The sequence below is a fragment of the Saimiri boliviensis genome, chromosome 17, assembly GCF_048565385.1.
Source record: "Saimiri boliviensis isolate mSaiBol1 chromosome 17, mSaiBol1.pri, whole genome shotgun sequence".
NCBI lineage: Eukaryota > Metazoa > Chordata > Mammalia > Primates > Cebidae > Saimiri > Saimiri boliviensis.
The window spans coordinates 54,625,914-54,646,168 of NC_133465.1; the positions used below are offsets into that span (position 1 = coordinate 54,625,914).

Consider the following 20,255-nt stretch of genomic DNA (forward strand, 5'->3'; position numbering starts at 1 on the left):
AGTCACATGCTCCCTTGCCCTCTGGATGGCTTTTCCCCATTTGTCATCATTAAATCCAACACAATTCCCTCTACCTGCTTTAAGATGTAAAATTATCAGCAAGGTAGGGTTAGAATCTACCACATGGTCCACTTGTAATAGACTTCACCTTATACAAACACCTGCATGGTTTACCACATCTGCCGGAGGCCTGCTTTAAAATCTGTTGATGAAAAATAACACTGTCATCTTGGTCTGGCAGACAGCATCCTACACAACATAACTTGCTCCCCTCTTGCTTTTTTTTGAGACAGGGTCTCGCTCTGTTGCCCGGGGTAGAGTGTAGTGACACGATCTTGGCTCACTGCAAACTCTGCCTCCTGGGCTCAAGTGATCCTCCCACCTCAGCCTCCTGAGTAGTTGGGACCACAGGTGCACGTCATCATGCCCAGCTAATCTTTGTTTTTGTTTTACATTTTGTAGAAACAGGGTTTCACCATGTTGCCCAGGCTGGTCTTGAACTCCTGAACTCAAGGGATCCGCCTGCCTCAGCCTCCCAAGGTGCTCGGAATACAGGTGTGAGTCACCGTGTCTGGCTTTCCCCTTTCCATCATAAGAGGAAATGCCTTCCACCAGGTTTCCATGATCAGAGGACAGAATGAATCACAGGATTTTTTTTTGGGGGGGGGGCCAGGTGTACCCCATAGTACTTTGCTCTAACTCCAGTCTTAATGACTACCAGATCCTATTTGCCTGCCTGTGCTGTTAAGGTTTCCAGCACATGGGAGAATGAGCTGTTCATCCTCAGGTATGAGTTTACAGATACTGGAGCCCCTCCCTTAGTGGTGTTCCCAACCAGCTTTGGTGCTAGTTTCCACTCAAGAGTTCCGAGGCACCACTTTGGTACCTAGAATGCTACTAAGTCGCACAGGTCTCCCATTATCCGATTCTGTAATTTTCCTGTAGCCTTTTCTCTAATTACTATACATAATACAAATTTCCAATTAATATAAAGTTTAAAGCCTTCTTAACTTTTAGTCTCCCAAAAAACACATTAGCCTTCACAAAACGTCTCCTCTCTGGTTACCAGAGGTGCTGATCTGGGGAACCAGTCCCTTCCTTCCAAAAGAACATTATCTCGGCATCAAGTCCTTAGTTTTCCTATTCATAACTTCAAAGTTCCTGGGGAAGACCCAGGTTTCTCCTTTTTCCTTACTACAAGTCAGGTGGACCTGATGAGCAATGGCAGGCTCCCCCACTCATCTGGAAGTAGGCCTCAGGAAGAGAGAGAAGGGGGAAGCCTCCCCATCTGCAGTGTCAGGATTAAACACAGCTGCCCAGCTTCTTTCCAACAGGAAATCTACCAACAACAGCAGGAAGCCTCCCCTGTGCAAGGTGCAACCAGAATTCTCTCTTATTACTGCCTAGAGCCCTCTTTAGGGTCCACCAGGTAGTACCAGGGTCTACTCAGAAACACTCAGGAAACACCCCCCACAGACAAAGCACTCTAGTTTGCTGATGGCAGTGAGGGAGGTCAGAGGGAGGAGAAAGGTACAAGTATGAGCAGGGCAGGATCCCTACCCACTAAGAAGAGAGGAAGACTACTGCACCCCTGGCTGTGGGCTGTATATGGAAGACTCCAATCTAATGGAGCCCCATATCAGTGCCTCCTGGTGCTAGGTGCAGAAAACCCATCCTGATGAGAGGGTCAGCCTCAAATCCCATCCTTGCAACATGATGGGCAAATGCCTTTCAAGTCTAGGACAAGGGCACGGAACATGCTAAGAACCTGCTTTTGTAGGATGCTCTACACCCTCTGTACAGTTTCCATGATAGATCCCTGTGGACTCTTTCCCCTCATTTCCCTTCCCAGATTATTCTCTAAAAACTATTTAACTTCTCCAATAAACCCAAGTTGTTTTTGTTTGTTTTTGAGGTGGGGTCTCACTCTGTCACCCAGGCTGGAGCGCAGTGGCACAATGATAGCTCACTGCAGCCTGGACCTCCCAGGCTCAAGCAACCCTCCCAGCTCCGTACCCTGAGTAGGACTACAGGTGCATACCACTACAACTAATTTTTAAATTTTTTGTAAATAATTTAAAGATGGGGGGGTCTCCTTATGTTGCCCAGGCTGGTCTTGAATCTTGGGCTTAACAATCTTAAGGAATCTCCCATCTCAGCATCCCAAAGTGCTAGGATTACAGGCATGACCCACTGTGACCAGCCACATAACCAAGTTTTAAAGAGAATTCCTCAAGTCGAGTTTCCCCTTGTTTTCTAATGTGGCTTGCACTTTCATTCTTTCACCTCAAAAATATTTAAGAAGCATGTCCAACGGATCAGATACAAAGCTTGGTACTGGGTATATAATGTGGAGCAAAATCAACAAGGTCCCTGCCTTCCTGGAAGAAGAGGAAAAGCAGGTATCTACTAGAGAATATGTAGTAACAAATTGTGATGAGTGCTACAAAGGACAAGAGAAAATGGTGGGGAGTGGTGAGGTGGGGAGTAGAACTGTTTCCTGAGAACTGTTTCCTGAAGTGGGTTCAGGTCTTAAAAAGTCTAGCTCTCTTCCAGCTGGAAACAGAAAGGTGGCCAATGTGCCTGGAATACACTAAACCAGGAGGAAAGACAGAGGCCCAGGCTGGAGAAGGCAGGAGGGGCTAGATCACACAGCACCTAAACATGTTCAAAATGTAGATTTTATCCCTCCAGCAACAAAGAAGCCTTCGGAGAGTTTGAGCAAGGATGTGACATGATCATGTTAGGATTATTTATTTGAGACAGGGTCTCTGTCACCCAGGTTGGAGTACAGTGGTGCGATCACAGATCACTATGGCCTCACCCCCTGGGCTCAAACGATCCTCCCACCTCAGCCTCCCAAGTAATTGGGACTACAGGCACAGGCCACCACACCCAGCTTACTTTTTTAATTAATTTATTTTTTTTGTAAACAGGGTCTCATTATGTTGCCAGGCTGGTGTCAAATTCCTGGGCTCAAGCAGTCCTCCCACCTCAGCCTCCCCAAACATTAAGATTACAGGTGTGAACTGCCATGCCTGGCCATGTTAGGAATTTTTAAAAGACCACTCTGACTGCTGGGTGGTGAAGAGATTAGAAAGGAGTAGAAGTAGATGAGGGCATATCAGTGAGGGGCTGCTGGAGTATTCCAAGCACAAAGGTGGACCAGACTAGAACGGTGCCAGAGAAGCTTGAGAGAAAAGAAGCATCCAAGAGATGTTTATAAGCTAAAAATCAGCAGTACTTGGTGCAGCAGTAGATAATGGCAAGGGGAAGGAGGTGGAGCATGCATTTCCAGTGAGGAGAAATGTCAATTACCTCTGGCAGAAAGCACAGGCTGAGCAAACTCTACAGCTCCCTGGCACTGCACTTTCCTCAGCACCTACTTTTCAGAATTTCTAGAAAAATGTCAAACCCATCTCTTATTTACTCCTAAATCTAGTCCTGAAACTGTCATCCATTTTTAACACATTTATCAAGCATCTACTATGTTCTGGGGATAAAGAGGTAAGCAGCAGCTCATGCCCTCCACATTTGTCTTCTCTGAGACCCTGGGTGTTGCCTAGAGGCAGCCTCTAAACCCTCCTGGCAGCTAACACAACTCCCAAAGCTGGGGGTCATCTTACCTTCTGAAACCTTCACACAAGCCACTTAATAGACTCCTCTCTAGTTCTTAGAAGCATTCCTCATGCAACAAGCAGCTTGAGTTCTTTTCACTCAGAGATTCACTCCTCATTTCATAATATTCTGAGCCCCAGGAGACATCATAGCATCAAATCAAAACTTCTCAGGTCTTTCAGCCTTGCTCTGAAAGGAAGATCATGAATGCCCCCAGGCAGTTCTTCCTTCTACTATATAATCAAACTCCTTTTCTCTAATATGTACTGAGTTTGGAACCTACATGTGACTTGTGCCCTTTGATTTGTTGCCCAAATTAGTTTGTGCTGGCTTCTATCCTATCACCATGAACTGGTGGTTCAATCAACCCTGGAGCTATACTGTCCAATATAGCCACATGGAACTATTTAAATTAAAATTAAAGCTTTGGTTTCAGCTTAATTAAAATTAAAGCTTCCAATTCTCTGCTGCACTACAACCTTTCAAATGTTTAATGGTCTGTTGTACCGTGATACACAGAGGCACTGCTACAGGGTCTTTGCAAGTTTGATTTAAATTTCCCCTTTAAAAAATAAAAACAAAATTCAACGTATAGAAACTTTCAAACATATTAACTTGTGATCTGTTTCATGCTACCAGTGAATGCTATAAATTGAACTTAAAGTAACATATGCCACTAAAATACTGTTTCTCAGTTTCACAGTTTGGGTTTTGTGTAAAATTTGCTAAGAATGTTTGGAAATAACCTGTGACTTCATTGTGGGCTCAAATTTTATGAGCCATTGTGATTTTTAGAGACAGGGTCTCACTCTATCACCTTGCTCTTAAAGGCTGTAGTGTGGTGGTGCCACCATGGCTCAAAGCAGCCTTGAATTCCTGGGCTCAAGCGATTCTCCTCCCACCTCAGCCTGCCAAGTAGCTAAGACTACAGGTGTGTGCCACAGCGTCTGGCTTTTTTTTTTTTTTTTTTTTTTTTTTTTTTGGTGGAGGTAGGGTCTGACTATGTTGCTTAGGCTGGTCTCAAATACCTGCCTCAAGTGATCTTCCACTTCAGTCTCCCAAAGTGCTGGGATTACAGGCATAAGCCACTGCACCTGGCCCCCTTTTTTTTACTTAATGTACTTTGCACACTGCCCAGTACAGTTGCTATTTTTAGTAAATACATATTAAGTTAGTTACAATATATTTAGTTGCTATTGGTCATCTTGAAAACATTCTTAATTTTGTATGCCTACTTCTCATAAACAAGTCTATAAGAGGTTTCCACGAAATGTTCATTTCAGATTCTGAATTTCAACTACCTAACACCAGCCCTATAATTATGCAGTGTGCAGACATTTTTTTCCTAGGATATCTACCAAATGATTTTATAATCCAACTTCGCATTTATACTGACAGAAAATCCACCAAAAATGCTTCAGTGTTGAACTATCTTAGAACGAGATTAGCAAAAGTTGATAATTATCAAATTGAGTAATAGATGCCTGAAATCCATTACAGTATTCTTTACTTTTGTGTATTTTTTTTGTTTAATGTTCCAGATTAAAAGTTTTTTTTTAAAACTTAGTCAATTATATACAAATTGACCAAGTCTCACACATACTTTACGAGATAATTATAACTTTAATATGGCTGGGTTCATAGCACTTTACTGACTATCCCAAGCCAGTGATCTGTTTTATAAAGTTCTCTCCTTGTATAATCCTGAGGCATGGTTGTTCCTTTGAATGGGGAAACATCATCAAATCTCGTCAGAGATGGGGTTAGGCAGGTTTCGCACACAGCAACTCTGAGTGGTCATGTTTGGCCACCTGGCTATAAGGCCAGTAGTCTCTGTCTCCTCTTATCAGGAAAAAAGGCTAAAAATCGCCTGCCTGCATTCAGAAACTAAAGCAGATAACTACAGGCAGGAGCAGAGGAATAGCTGCTTCTGGTCCACCTTGCTCCACACTGAGTATTGCACCCACTGCAGAGATGCCTACAGGTAGGGCCAAGACTCCCAGGTACAGGCTGAATGCTTAGCACACCACACAAAGCTATCTTAGAATGCCTCCATGATTATGGGCTGAATGCTTAGCACACCACACAAAGCTACCTTAGAATGCCTCCATGATATACCTACTTAGCTGTCTTAGTTTTACCTTCTGCCCTATGGTTACGTTACACATGGAATCATGGGAAATGCTGACCAAGAAGAGAAGCTCATCCACTCCAGGTCAAGTTCCCCATGGCCCTGAGAGTCAGCAAACCCTATCCACAGTGCTTTCTGTACATGCATGGCTCTCAAGGCTCATTCAACCCTCATAGCTTCTTGGAGGCGGGAAAGTAAGGCACAAGAGGTTAAGAAGCTTCCTGAGACCCCTTGAGCAGGGTCTGGTTCATGTCCTCTCCAGCCTGGCACCTTCTGGGCCTGCCCTTCCCATTGTCTCCTCTCTGCCCCTCTTCACAGCAGCCAGACATCCACGTTGCTCTCTCTCCTGAAATGCTCTGCCCCACACCCCCAGGTGCTGGTTTCTTCCTCTTCTTTCTTGGTGCCCTGTTCTTTTCCTTCAGAGGAAGGAAATTTTACACATATTACAATCCAATATATATGATGCTTATGTCTATTGACTTGTTTGTTGTCTAGACTAGACAATGTGCTTTGTGCACTCCCAAAGTGCTAGGATTATAGGAAATCTGTTTTGCTCCCCATCAGATTTCCAATGCCAAGCACAATGCTTGGCCCTGGTAGATGCTCAAATACTTGCTGAATGACAGTCATTGTCCAGTCAATCCTTTCAGTAAAGATTTTTAAATTCTCTATCTTGAGCCTAAAATAATAAATATAACCATCTATAAGAATGCTGCCTAAAAGACAGCATTAGGTCTAAGAAAGGACTGAAAATTGAATAAAAGAACAGGATAGCTTATGTCAGCTTTGAACAGCAAGAGAAATGAAACATAAAATGCATATTGTGATTCTGAAAGGTTATCTGCAGGAGCAATCCAAGGGGTGGGTTTTAATCTCAAATCCTAAATAAGCTTATGACTGAAGCCAGCTCCTCTAGCCCAGTGCTGCTTTCAACTGTTAGAATAAGCTGGGGAGACACTTAATGTGTTTGTCACAATAATCTTCTTAGGAAAAAGCCCTGAGAACCAATACTCCAGGCAAATCCAGCAGACAAAGGTTACCTGGTTGTTTCAAAGCCCACCCACGTTTCCCATTCTGCCAGCTTCCACACAGAAAGGTTAGATTCTCCTCTCAATAGTCCCATTTATGCCATAGTGACCTGGCATATGGCTTTTGTTCACCAAAGAAAAGCCTTTCAAGGACTTAAGTCTTCTGCAACTCCCATAAGAGTTAATTCTTTAAGTTTAACAAAGTTCTCCCAATACAAGTAGTCCCCACTTATCTACAGGGCCAGTTACCCATGGCCAACCGAGTTCTGAAAAGATCAAATGGAAAACTGCAGAAATAAACAATTCATAAGTTTTAAACTGCATGCCATTCTGGGGAGCGTGATGAAATTTGTCACTGTCCAATCCCATCCTGCCCAGGATGTGAATCCTCCCTTTGTCCAGCAGATCCACGCTGTAGGTGCTCCCTACTCCTTAGTCACTTTTAGCCATCTCAGTTATCAGATCAACTGTCACACTATTACAGTTCTTGTGTTCAAGTAACCCTTATTTTACTTAACAACGGCCCCAAAGCACAAGATTAATGATGCTGGCAATTGGATATGCCAAAGTGAAGCTGTAAAATACTTACTTTAAGTGAAAAAGTGAAAGTTCTCCACTTAGGAAAAAAATCTTGTGCTGAGGTTGCTAAGATCTGTTAAGAATGACTCTTCTGTCTCCCAAACTGTGGTTGTTATAACTGTTCTATTTTTTGTTTGTTTGTTTTTTTGAGATGGAGTCTTGCTCTGTCACCCAGACTAGAGTGCAGTGGCGCAATCTTAGCTCACTGCAACCTCTACCTCCCAGGTTCAAGCAATTCTCCTGCCTCAGCCCCCTGAGTAGCTGGGACTACAGGCGCACGCCACCATGCACCACTAATTTTTTCTATTTTAGTAGAGAGGGGGTTTCACCGCGTTGCCCAGGCTGGTCTTGAACTCCTGAGCTCACGCAATCCTCCTGCCTCAGCCTCCCAAAGTGCTGGGATTACAGACATGAGCCACCACGCCTGGTCCAACTGTTCTATTATTAGTTACTATTGTTAATATCTTACTGTGTCTAATTTATAAATTAAACTTTATTATAGGTATATAAGCATAGGAAAAAAAACACGGCTTATGTAGGGTTCAGTACTATCCATGGTTTCAGGCATCCACTGGGGAGCAGCATAAGCCGGTGTTCTAGGCCCAGCTATCAGTCCTTGACCTTGCTGTGTAATCTTGGACAAGTTATTTAACCTTTCTGAACCTCAGTTTTCTCATCTTAAAATAAGATTCATAATAGTATCTACTACTCACAGGGTAGTGTAAGGTTTAAAAGGAGGAACAGTGCCTCGCATGCGATTCCCCATAAATGATAGTTACTCATATTGTTATCACCTGCCTACTGTTTTCTGTTTTTCAAAGCACTATCACAAGCACCTGAGACTTCAAAAGTCCTGAACAAAATCATTTTCTTTCAATCATTTAATTTCTCAGATCCTTAGATTCAAAAACTCATATAATATCTATGAGACTGCTAGCAGTGGGGGATGGCACTAAGAAACCAACTTTTCATTTTGGAAGAGAGAATTTTTTTTTTATTTTTTTTATTTTTTATTTTTTTAGATGGAGTCTCACTCTGTCACCCAGGCTGGAGTGCAGTGGCACGATCTCGGTTCACTGCAACTTCTGCCTCCCAGATTCAAGTGATTCTCATGCCTCAGCCTCCCAAGTAGCTGGGACTACAGGCATGTGCCACCATGCCAGACTAAGTTTTGTATTTTTAGTAGAGACAGGGTTTCACCATGTTGGCCAGGATAGTCTTAAATCCCTGACATCAGGTGGTCCATCTGCCTTGGCCTCCCAAAGTGCTAGGTGTGAGCCAACACGCCCAGCCCTGGAAGAGAGACTTCTCAAGTCCAAAGTAGCTAAGTGATGTACAGCTGGTATCCTGCCTCACTGCCCAGAGCAATTTTGAGTAATCCACACAGCCACTGGGAAATATGAGTTTCCGACGGTCAAGTGGGGATGACAGGTGAAACCACCAAGACTGGAGCCTCCTGACTCCAAGTCCAGTGTTCTCTCCACCCCACCAATGCCGGTCAAGGGCTTCTGACCTCCTAGCATCCCTCTCATTAATGGTGCTTCATGAACACTTCACACAGTGTAATTAAGCATTATAAGACGTTTGGAAAGGAGCAACAAAGAATCTTGTATAACCTATGAGTTGCTTTAAAACTCATATGTAAGAATATTCACAACAGCATGGGCTTCCAGTCTGCTTATAATAATATTTACTTTAAACCTGGGATTTAAAGTTGACAAAGACCTTAATGAATAGGAAAACAAAGGGAGCTGTCTGTCCATGGCTCGTTAGCTCCTCAAGTTAATGCTTCTCACAGGGACAGGAGTCGGCCAAAGGACAGAGCTCCAGGCAAATTGGAAAATGTTCCTCCAGCCACAAATCATGGATTATTGCCTGGGCTTTGAGTGGCAAATCTTACGAGATGCTTCCCAGTTTTTCCCAGTTAACCATTCATCCTGTCAGTGGACAGCATGACCTGGTATTGGGTGCCCACTATAACCAAGGACATGAGTGATCTCATTTAATTCTCACAACTACCTATAAGTAATATACCATAGTTCACCTAAGACCACTGACTATAAGACACACTGTTATTTTATGTGCCAAAACAGGAAGCCACTGCCAACTACAACTCTAAGACCCCATAGAATACAAGATGCTTTTTCCCCCTAGAAATGTTAGATTATACAAATTGCAGTCTTAGCATTGCTGAACTGGGAATATTTTGCCACTTTACAGACAAAGAAACTGAGGTACACAGAAAGTAATTTATCCTTAAGGTCACAGAGCTGGTAGACAGAGCACAAGGATACAGACCCAGTGGGCCCAGTCACCTTTCCATGGCAGTAAAAGATTTTCCAACAGCCTTGTGGATTACTCAAAACAGCAGTAGGCAGAGAGACATCTAACTCTGGCTCCAGCAGGAGCACAGGAGCTCAGTAGTGCAGCAATTCTCTGAACATCTCTGAACCTCACCTTTCACATGTCCCCTCAAGAGGGCACTGCAAGAAACGATCTCTAATAAACTGCCATTTCTCTCCAAGGAAAAGCAACGTGATACAACAGAAAAAGCATGTTTTGTTTGTTTGCTTGGACACAGGATCGTACTCTTGTCATCCAGGCTGGTCCCAAACTCCTGGCCTCAACTAATTGTCCTGCCTTTGCCTCCCAAAGTACTGGGATTACAAGGCGTGAGCCACTGTGCCTGACCCAAAAAAAACCACGTTTTTTAATCAAGATCCTACACTGACATTCCTGCTCCACCATTTAACCAGCTTGTCACCTCAGGCAAGTTACTGATTTGCTCTGAGTCTCAGTTTCCTCTTCTGTAAAATGTGGCTCTCACGCCTCCCTTAAAGGGGCTCCCTTAAAGGACTGGAGAGGATATATACATAAGGGGCAGAAAATAGCACCTGACAGAGTTGGAACTCAACGATGCTCTTTTCTATACTAGTCTTCTGCTGGGACAGAAAGTGTAAGCATTCAGTGTGACCTCAACAATTCCCAAGGAGATCTTCAGGAGATAAGATCAGACAGAAGAAAGTAGACCACGAGGGATATTCAGGCAAAAAAAAAAAAAAAAAAAAGAACTAGAAACACCTAGAGAACAAGACACAGTGTGTGTTTAGTGAAGTTCCTAACTCTGAATAAATCAATTGATAAATGGAAAAAAAGATCAGGCACTTTCCATCAAAAGATACCAGTCAATAGACAGGAGGATGAATATAATTTTATATGCAACCTGACACAGAAAACTGGTCTTTGAAGATTCAATTTGATACTTAAAGTAATCTATAGTGAGGAGAATTTCCCCATTGCTCTGTTTTGTTCTCATATTAGGTAATAAACTGTGCTGTTCTCCCCTCTCTTTCCTCAAGGGATTCAGAAAACCTTCCAGAAAACAGGAGCTTTTGACTTGAAGGAAAGGCAACTAATATGGCATACAGAAACAAACTCTCCATCCTTTAAAAATAACAACAACAACAACAACAAACCCTTCATTATATCTATAATGTCTAGCAGTTTCTGGCATACAGCAAAATTATTTTAATATTTTTTTTATTCCAGGCAACTGCTTTCTGTCCGAAACATGCTACATATTTATTCTATCTAAAAGCCTCATCTTTCCCGCTTCTTCGCCAGAAGCATTCTAATAACATAATCTCTAATTATGAGTATTAAGTTTGGTGTATGCTATGTCTCTAATCTTCTCACATGATGACATAATTTGCTCTTCAAACCTCCAACACTCAGCCCAAACCAAACTCCTGAATTTTTTCTTCCCCCTCATCTGTTCCAGCACCTGGGTTGCTTGTCAGTAGACTCAATTACCACCATCTTCTGATCTGAATCAATTTGTTAATCTCCTTCCTCTCAGGCACAGTGCCCTTTACTGGAGATAAACGTGCAAACAAGTTCAGTTCACCCAAAGCCCTCCACATCCTCTCCCTCCAAGCCTTCACACTCCCAAAGGGGCCAAGAGAAAAAGAAAGAAATGATATGGCAGAATCCCACTCTATCCATATTACCTCAGGAGACCTGTTTTCCATAACTTTAGACCAACTACCATTTTAAGAGAGAATCTGAAAGAATACCGTTTATGGGCTAGGTAAGAGCTAAAACAAACGGCAGTTTCATTCTTCCAGTATGAGACAAGCGTCTCTGTGTGACCCGGCTCTAAAACTCACAAACCTTGACTCAAACTCCCCCTACCCCAGAGTTCAAGGCCCTCCAATTTTGTTTTCCATATAAAAGTCACTCGTTGTTTCCCTTCCAGCTTGCATCTGGCTCCTGAAATGACTCCTCTAAATCCTTTGAGAATCATCAAAACATGTAAAAGACTCATTCCTTTCAACGCGTGTGCACAGCGGTGATGGTGTGAAGACACCGGCACTTCAGACGTGAATATGGCACAAGCCCTGCCCTCAAGGAGCCCACAATTTTCCCTCAACTCTAAAAAAGGATGTCTTCCCTGGGCAGTGTCTGTAAAACACAGTGACAAAGTACTTCACGGCTCTGGAGAAAGAGCGAGGGTGGAAACAGACTTTGCCCTTACATTTGATGCCCCGTAACCATAACAACCGATGGTTGAAGTAACTATCAACCCACTGAGGGGCTAAGTTTTCCAAAAATCGTTTTCAAAAGGGGAACACTCCCCTGCACCAACGCGCGTAACAGCCGTGCGCTCCGGGCAGCATGTGGTGCAATGGGGCCGGCCGTTCCCCCACCTTCCCCGGTCCCACCGTATGGTTTCCGTGCTCAGCAGCCAGCAGCTACGGCGTCCACGGCCACACCGCCTCCCCGCTGAGCACCTGGCGCTAGGCCTCAGCCCAATGTCACTTGTTAACCTTCGGATCCCCCGGATTTCGACACGCCGCCGCCTCCCTGCTAAAGCACACAAACCACCCCACCGCCACCCGCGTTCTCCAGGAGTTGGAGAAAAACAACCGGGGCGCAGACCACCTCTGACAGATTCGCGTAAAAGTAACTGCGGTTCTCGACTTCCAAGCATTCGTGTCGCGGACGGCGGGGCGGCAAGAACCCGGGGCCCCATTCATAAAATTATAAGCCATTTTCCTCTACTTTGCTCGTGACGGTGCCTCCTTGCCAGGGGCTGAGCTCAGAGCCCCGCGCCGGGGACTGCAGGCTAAGGAGACGCGGCCGGCAGCTCCTCCCGCCGGAGTTCAGCCCGAGCCATCCGGCGGGGCCCCGAAGGAAGGGTTCGACCGGGAGCGTCGCGGGTGGGCGTCCCTGTCAATACTCCCGCCGTGACAGAGGGCCGACCCCCGAGCCCCGCCGCGCCAACGGCCGGCAGACCTGGCCGGTACTCTGAAGCCCGCGGGGTCGGTCCGCGGCCAGCCCGGGCCTTCCCCGCGGGGCGCTCTCTCCACCGCCCCAGCCTGGCCCCGAGACTACTCACCCCAAATCCGCTGGCTGCCTCATCGTACTGCGCCGGCGCCCGTGCTCCCGGCAGCAGCGGCTCCGGCTTCGGCTGGGGCTCCAGCCGCGGTCCCGCCGCCCAGCCGCCCGCCCGCGCCCGGGCACTGGCCGCCCCGCCCCGCCGGCGGACCCACCCCTCGCCCGCGGCCGCCGCCACCAACCAGAGGGTGCGGGGGCGGAGCAAACGGCACGCCAGACCCAACCAATCCAGTTCTACCACGCGCCTAGGTGAGGCTGAGGAAATGGGCGAGTGATTTGTCAGGTCTGTTAAAGGGGCCGCCGCCCTTGGAGCTAGGGAGAGGAGTGGTGTGGAGGGTTACCTGGAAGAGCCCCAGGTGAGAGCGATAAGAGCTTAACTCGCCCAACGGAGCTGCATACTGTCTCCAGGTCTTTGCACTTCTTAATTTCCTCTTCCTGCAGTCTAGCAGCAAGTGCCCTTGAGACGAAGGCTGGGGGGTGAGGTGGGGTGACTGAGGCTTCAAGAAGCAGGGATGTCCCGCTGGGCAAATTCACTCGATTTGGGTTTTAGAGGGCCATCAGACACATCTATCCCCGTCCAACTGCAGACATTGATTTAAAAAGGCAAATTCACAGTTTCCCCCAGTATGTACTTCCCCCACCTAACTCCCACATCCTATCCTGAACTATGTTACGAACTTACCTAGTTCTCTTATCTAGAACTATTAGAACTTATCTAGTATTAACTACTCATTTTAGAGAGGCAATATCTGAGGCCCAGAGAGGTAAAGTTAGAATAAGCTTCCTGGGATAGCAATGCCCATTTTGCATTTATGGTCTGTGAACTGGGTTGGCTGGCAGAAGCACTGACACATAGGGAGAGTTCCCTCCGCGTGTCCACAGCACCTGTCGGTGTGTCTCCTGCGTTAGTGGGTCCCAAACTTAAACGTCAGATCATCCTGGAGGGTTTTAACAAGAAGATCTCTAAGTCCCACCCCAGAGCTTCTAATTCACTAAGCCTGGGATGGCCTTCAACACCCTTCCCTCCAGGTGATTCTAATGCAGGTCGGACAAGGACCACACTCAGGTGCATATTTTGAGTCTATCATAGGCATGAAATTCATATTCAACTGGCAAAATGAAAGCCAAACTCCTTTCATCCTCAAAATTAGTAATATGGTTGGGAGACTTGCTAGTAAGGGTGCAGGTCACCTACTAAGATACTCAAAACGGAACAGAATGAGTCATGCCAAGAACTGGAGGCCCTGGATCCAGATGAAGCAACAGCTGAAAGTTTGAAATCCTCGAGCAGGAAGAAGATTTGATGCCTCAAGCAGGGGGAAGCCAGTCTAGTTCTCTGACCTGTGAGACAGTGCATAAATATCTTAATGGCAGACACACTTCTGCTCACCACCAGGCCAGTCATAATCCCAGAAGAAGGCCCTGCTACTCCCACATTCCAGTATCATCAAGCCCTGCCCACTCTCCTGGCAAATTCCTCTCCCCTTCCTAGTATCCCAGACACCTGTCTGACCCAGAAGTCACTGCCCTCAGGCTTGGGGATCAGTTCCCTCCCACCTAGATCTTGAAGGTCTAGACACCTGTCTGACCCAGAAGTCATTGTCCTCAGACTTGGAGGTCAGTTCCCTCCCACCTAGATCTTGAAGGTCAGCTGCCTCCCACACAAATCTCAGCGTCTTGGAATGGCCTCCACACAATAACCCGGTTTTTGCTGTGATTTCTGATGGGTGTTGTGTTGCCAGGGACGACTCTGTACACAGATTGATCAGCCTCATCAGACTGCAGTCTCTGGGCTGCAGGCATTACTGCCTGGGGTCACCCCTTGCTTCTATTACCCTTCCCAAAGGAAAAGGAATTCATGTCCCAACAGGTGAGGTTTCCAGTTGTGGTTATCTGGAAATGTGCAGCAAAGGCAGTTATCAATGGAGACACAGCCCGAAGCTCTCCTTGGACACATCTTCAGCTGCCTACCTCAGGGAGACAGAGAGAGAGGGAAAGGGTGGGGGCCCTGGAGACCACCCTGCAAACGTCCTTGGAAGCTGTCAATGTGCATCTCAGAGTGGCCACCAACCTCCTTGCCCTACCAGGCTCCATATAATTGTTAAATTAATCAATACATTACCAAACTAGAAGCTAGTAAGGTCCAGCATGAACACTTGGAAGGATCCCTTATTTTTTGAAATGCGAGAAATTGGGATGCATCGAAAAATAAACATCATAAGACAATAATGTTTCCTACCTATGAAGAGGTTACTATGTACCAGATACTATGCCAAGTCCCTTGCACATAGTAATTCACTGCAACCTTACAGTAACTTTTTAGGGTAGATATGATCATTATTTTCTCGATTTTATGGATGCAGAAACTGAAGTTCACACATTAGTGATGTGTCCAAGATAGCAGGGCTAGCTGAAAGAAGAGCCAGAATTCATGACCCTAACCACCAGGCTTCTCCAGTGCCTGCCATGAGGCCCTATCTTGCTACCAGAAAGAGGATGAATAACTTCAAAAGGCAAAAGAAACAAATATCACTCATCTTCATCAAAAGGAAGCACTGGGCCAGGCGCAGTGGCTCAAGCCTGTTAATCCCAGCACTTTGGGAGGCCGAGGCGGGTGGATCACGAGGTCAAGAGATCGAGACCATCCTGGTCAACATGGTGAAACCCCGTCTCTACTAAAAATACAAAAAATTAGCTGGGCATGTTGGCTCGTGCCTGTAATCCCAGCTACTCAGGAGGCTGAGACAGGAGAATTGCCTGAACCCAGGAGGCGGAGGTTGCAGTGAGCCGAGATCGCGCCATTGCACTCCAGCCTGGGTAACAAGAGCGAAACTCCGTCTCAAAAAAAAAAAAAAAAAGGAAGCACTGACTTGGAGTGTAAGTCCCATTGCTCCAATTTACCATCTGCTTGACCTTGAACAAATTAAATAATTAAATATCTTTAAGTTTTAGATCACTCATCTATAAAATGGGAACAATAACACATTCTGGCCCCTTGGAGTGACATGAAAATAAAATCAAATGGCTGGGCATGGTGGCTTATGTCTGTAATCCCAACACTTTGGGAGGCTAGGCAGGCCGATCACCTGAGGTTGGGAATTCAAGACCAGCCTTAACAACATGGAGAAACCCCATCTCTACTAAAAATATAAAAATTAGCTGGGCATGGTGACAAATGCCTATAATTCCAGCCACTTGGAAGGCTGAGGCAGGAGAATCGTTTGAACCCAGGAGGCAGAGGTTTTGGTGAGCTGAGATCATGCCATTGCACTCCAGCCTGGGCAACAAGAACAAAAAAACTCTATCTCAAAAAAAAAAAAGAAAGAAAGAAAAGGAAAGAAAATCAAATGAAGAATATGTATGAATACTTTGAACTTACAAATCACATTTTGCTTTTTGGGTGTTTTGTTTGTTTGTTTGTTTGTTTTTGAGGTGGGGTCTCACCATGTTGCCCAGGCTAGTCTCAAACTCCTGAGCTCAAGGGATCCTCCTGTCTCAGCCTCCCAAAGTGCTAAGACTATAGACGTGAGCCACTGTGCCTGGCCCCAATCATGCTTAATAGAGTGATTTTAGAGCTTGGCATCTGTGATTCATTGTAGTGACCTATGAAAAAGGTTAGGCATTGTGATGCTAAATTCAGATATCAAGCAAGAGTTCTTACTTTGTCCCCCAAATAGCTACTCTATATGTACAGCATGTACAAAGTGAACTAAATTTTTTCACCTAGAATAGGATCTTAAGTAACAGAAATGCAAGCCCAGGCTAATACTCTGCCCTCTTTCTCTTTCCCCACCCTCTCAACCCTCAGGCCAGGCTCTCTTGAAACCCATGTTTCAACTATCAGGTTAAACCCACATAGGTTCTGATATACTTGAAAGATTTCCAATTACTGCATTTCAAGATAATCCCCATTTTCTCACCAATCTCTAAACAAACCAAAAAATGGGCTGGGATCGGTGGCTCTCGCCTGTAATCCCAGCACTTTGGGAGGCTGAGGTGGGTGGATCACAAGGTCAAGAGTTCAAGACCAGCCTAGCCAAGATGGTGAAACTCTGTCTCTACTAAAAATACAAAAATTAGCCAGTCATGGTGGCAGGTGCCTGTATTCCCAGCTACTCAGGAGGCTGAGGCAGAGAACTGCTTGAACCCAGGAGGCAGAGGTTGCAGTGAGCTGAAATCATGCCACTGCATTCCAGCCTGGGTGACAGAGCGAGACTCCGTCTCAAAAAAAAAAAAAAAAATGCGGGCCGGGCGCGGTGGCTCACGCCTATAATCCCAGCACTTTGGGAGGCCGAGACGGGTGGATCACGAGGTCGAGAGATCGAGACCATCCTGGTCAACATGGTGAAACCCCGTCTCTACTAAAAATACAAAAAAATTAGCAGGGCATGGTGGTGCGTGCCTGTAATCCCAGCTACTCAGGAGGCTGAGGCAGGAGAATCGCCTGAACCCAGGAGGCGGAGGTTGCAGTGAGCCGGGATTGCGCCATTGCACTCCAGCCTGGGTAACAAGAGCGAAACTCCGTCTCAAAAAAAAAATAAAAATAAAAATAAAAAATGCTCTAAGTTTTTTTTGTTTTGAAACAGTATCTTGCTCTGTCACCCAGGCTGGAGTGCAGTGGTGCACTCATGGCTCATTGCAGCCTTGACCTCCTAGGTTCCGGTAATCCTCCCACCTCAGCCTTCAGAGTAGCTGGGACTACAGGCACATGCCACTATGCATGGCTAATTTTTTTCTACTTTTTGTAGAGATGAGGTCTTGCTGTACTGTCCCAGGCTGGTCATGAACCCCTGGGCTCAAATGATCTTCCTGCCTCAGTATCCCAAAGTGCTGGGATTAGGCATGAGCCACTATGCCCAGCCTAAGATTTTTAATTCTGTTTTTGACATTGCACTCTTAGAGACAGAAATGATTAAGAAGTACAGAAAAACAAAAAGTTGATACACTTGTATATCTAACAAAGATTAGGGATCATTATGCCACAAGCCATACCATTAATGAGCAATCACTGTGTATTTCAGTACCAGGTGGTATGCTGAGTACTGGGGATAGAGATGAAGGCACTTGTAAACACTAGATCTAGTAGAGAAACTAACACACTGGTGGAGGCTACAGTGAGCTGAGATCACACCACTGCACTCCAGCCTGGGCAACAGAACAAGACTCCACCTCAAAAAAAAAAAAAAAAAAGAAGAAGAAGAAGAATGAAGAGACTGTTCAGTGGAGGACTGATGGGATAGGGTCCAAGAAGGCCCAAGGGGACAAGGGAGTGGCGCTTGGGTCAGGGTAGGAAGCAAAATCATCTCTTGAGAGTGAGTGGGGAGGGGATGACAAAAGGCTTTGAGGGAAACTGTGAGTTCCTGGAAAAGCCACTGAGAGGAATGAAAGTGGGAGCTGCCCAATGGAGAGGGAAGATTCTGAGAGACCCTTGTGTTTGTGGTGGCACCAGGTCTGCGGAGTTGGATGGATGGCTCTCTGGGGCTTGGTCACAGAAGCCAGGTGTGGAAAATCCAGAGTTAGGGATGGACAGACAGGAGAAATACTTAACAGCTGGGGGCACTGACGACAGGGTGGTTAAAGTGATGGGTCATGGGTTCCATGCTGGATAGGAAATCCAAGGAAGAGGGAATACATAGGAGGAAATACATGATGACAGGAAAGATGAGAGGAAGCCGACTTTGTTCGTTGGTGAAACATTCCGAGTAATGACAAGGGCAGGTACGGCCACAGAATTGGAGTTTCTAAAGATGCTCAACTCCTGAGTTTCCTCTTCCCCTGGTTCCTTTATGGGAAATAATCCATCTGAGGACTGGGCAAACCTCCGGCACTTTCTTTTCACTCTGCACCGGGATTGGGACTACTCTCCAAGATCGGGAGCAAGGGGAGAGCCTCATTTGTGTCTAGTTTTCCTTCTAAAATGAAAACCTGTTTATAGCCAGGACTCCCACCACCTTTGAGATACAAGCATTTGTGGGAAGGGCTCCTTAACAGACGTCATCAGGGGCTTTAGCGATGCCTCAAGTGGTGGATGATGCACTCATGAGAATAATTCCCTGCCATAATGGGGCAGCGGACAGTGGTGATGCCTATTATTTACTTTGCTAGTTAGCATATGAGGCCAGAGGTTATTAAAAATAAATGGCTTAAAGCTCTGTCATTTCAAGGCCCAGTGGGGAATGATGGCTTTTAACTGATGTGGAGCAGAGCCACAGTGGAATTTCTAAGGAGAAAGACTGACATTTTCCTCTTTCTATCCTGATTCTGTGTCTTGTCTCTCAGGGCCTTCCCAACACTCTGCACAGAAAATGAATATGCCTTTCAGCAGATACTCCTGTGCTCTCTCGATGGCCTTGATATTGCCTGCCATCTTTGTTGCCTTCCAACCACAAGGTCCCCTGCTCATGACTGCCTTCCTCCTGCCTCCACTCCAGCACGGGAAATACAATCTTGAGCTTGCCTAGATTCACCCTGGAACATGACTCTAACTCCAGAGACAGAAGGTCAACAGCACAGCCAATGAATGACAGCCCCAGCCCTACAGCTGGGGCACCTCTCAGCCCCACCAGAACACATCACCTCTTAAATAGCAGAAGTAGGAGGGCTCAACTGACCATTTAACGACATGTACATCCACCCAAACACAGAGGAAGGTCGGGTTCTTTTTTTTTTGGTTCGTGATTTTGAAAAGGTGATTTATACACCCCAATACAGAGTAGCTTAGACATAAGTGGGAGAGGTCAGCTCCCTCCCAGGTTGTTCAACGGAACTGTGAGCGGAAATAGTGGAATTGCTAGCTTTCAGCATTTCCACGTGGTTACTTAGCACCCATTTTCCGATTTAGAAGACAAAGATATTTGGGTAAGAGTTGAAGAAAGGAAAATGAGTATGTTTTGGTGAGAGTTGCCCAGAAAGCAGAGCTTGAGACAAAAGCTTGTGTGTGAATACACTATTGGTAGGGGTGAGCCCAGGAAGCATAATTGAGGCTCTGGGGACCGATGTAGGGAGGGAGGCAGAAGCACCTGAGCTTGTGCCACTGGGGTAGCTACGTTCCTGGCTGCTTGATTTGGAGGGACTGTCTGAGGACTGTGAGAAGCATCTCAGGACCTGCCTCTGGGGTAAAGGGGAGGGCACTTACCTACTGACCCCTTCCCCATAGGTGAAAGGCTCTGCATGTGTTCCTGAGCCTGGTTTCTAGAATGCACTGGCTTGGCATTAAATGGGTTCCAGTACTTACTTTCTTTCTTTCTCTCTCTCTCTCTCTGTCTCTTCTCTCTCTCTCTCTCTCTCTCTCTCTCTCTCTCTCTCTCTCTCTCTCTTTCTCTGTCTCTCTCTCTCTCTCTTTTTTCTTTCTTTCTTAAGTCTCGCTCTGTCACCAGGCTGGAGTGCAGTGGCGCGATCCCAGCTCACCGCAACTTCCGTTTTCCGATTTCAAGCAATTCTCCTGCCTCAGCCTCCGGAGTAGCTGTGACTACAGATACGCATCACCACGCCCAGCTAAA

General features: G+C 45.9%; 1 protein-coding gene across 3 annotated transcripts in view; it reads right to left on the bottom strand.

Annotated features, from left to right (window-relative positions):
* The window catches only part of TEX2 (testis expressed 2), a 118,944-nt gene extending 106,049 nt beyond the window's left edge, over nucleotides 1-12,895 (bottom strand). For 2 of the 3 annotated variants that reach the window (XM_039476342.2, XM_039476341.2), the window contains exon 1: nucleotides 12,758-12,893. The gene's annotated coding sequence lies outside the window, so the exon portion shown is untranslated. Of the gene's footprint in view, nucleotides 1-12,757 lie in introns of all 3 variants that reach the window. The other variant, XM_074388852.1, reaches the window with a different exon arrangement.
* Between the last annotated feature and the right edge of the window lie 7,360 nt (nucleotides 12,896-20,255).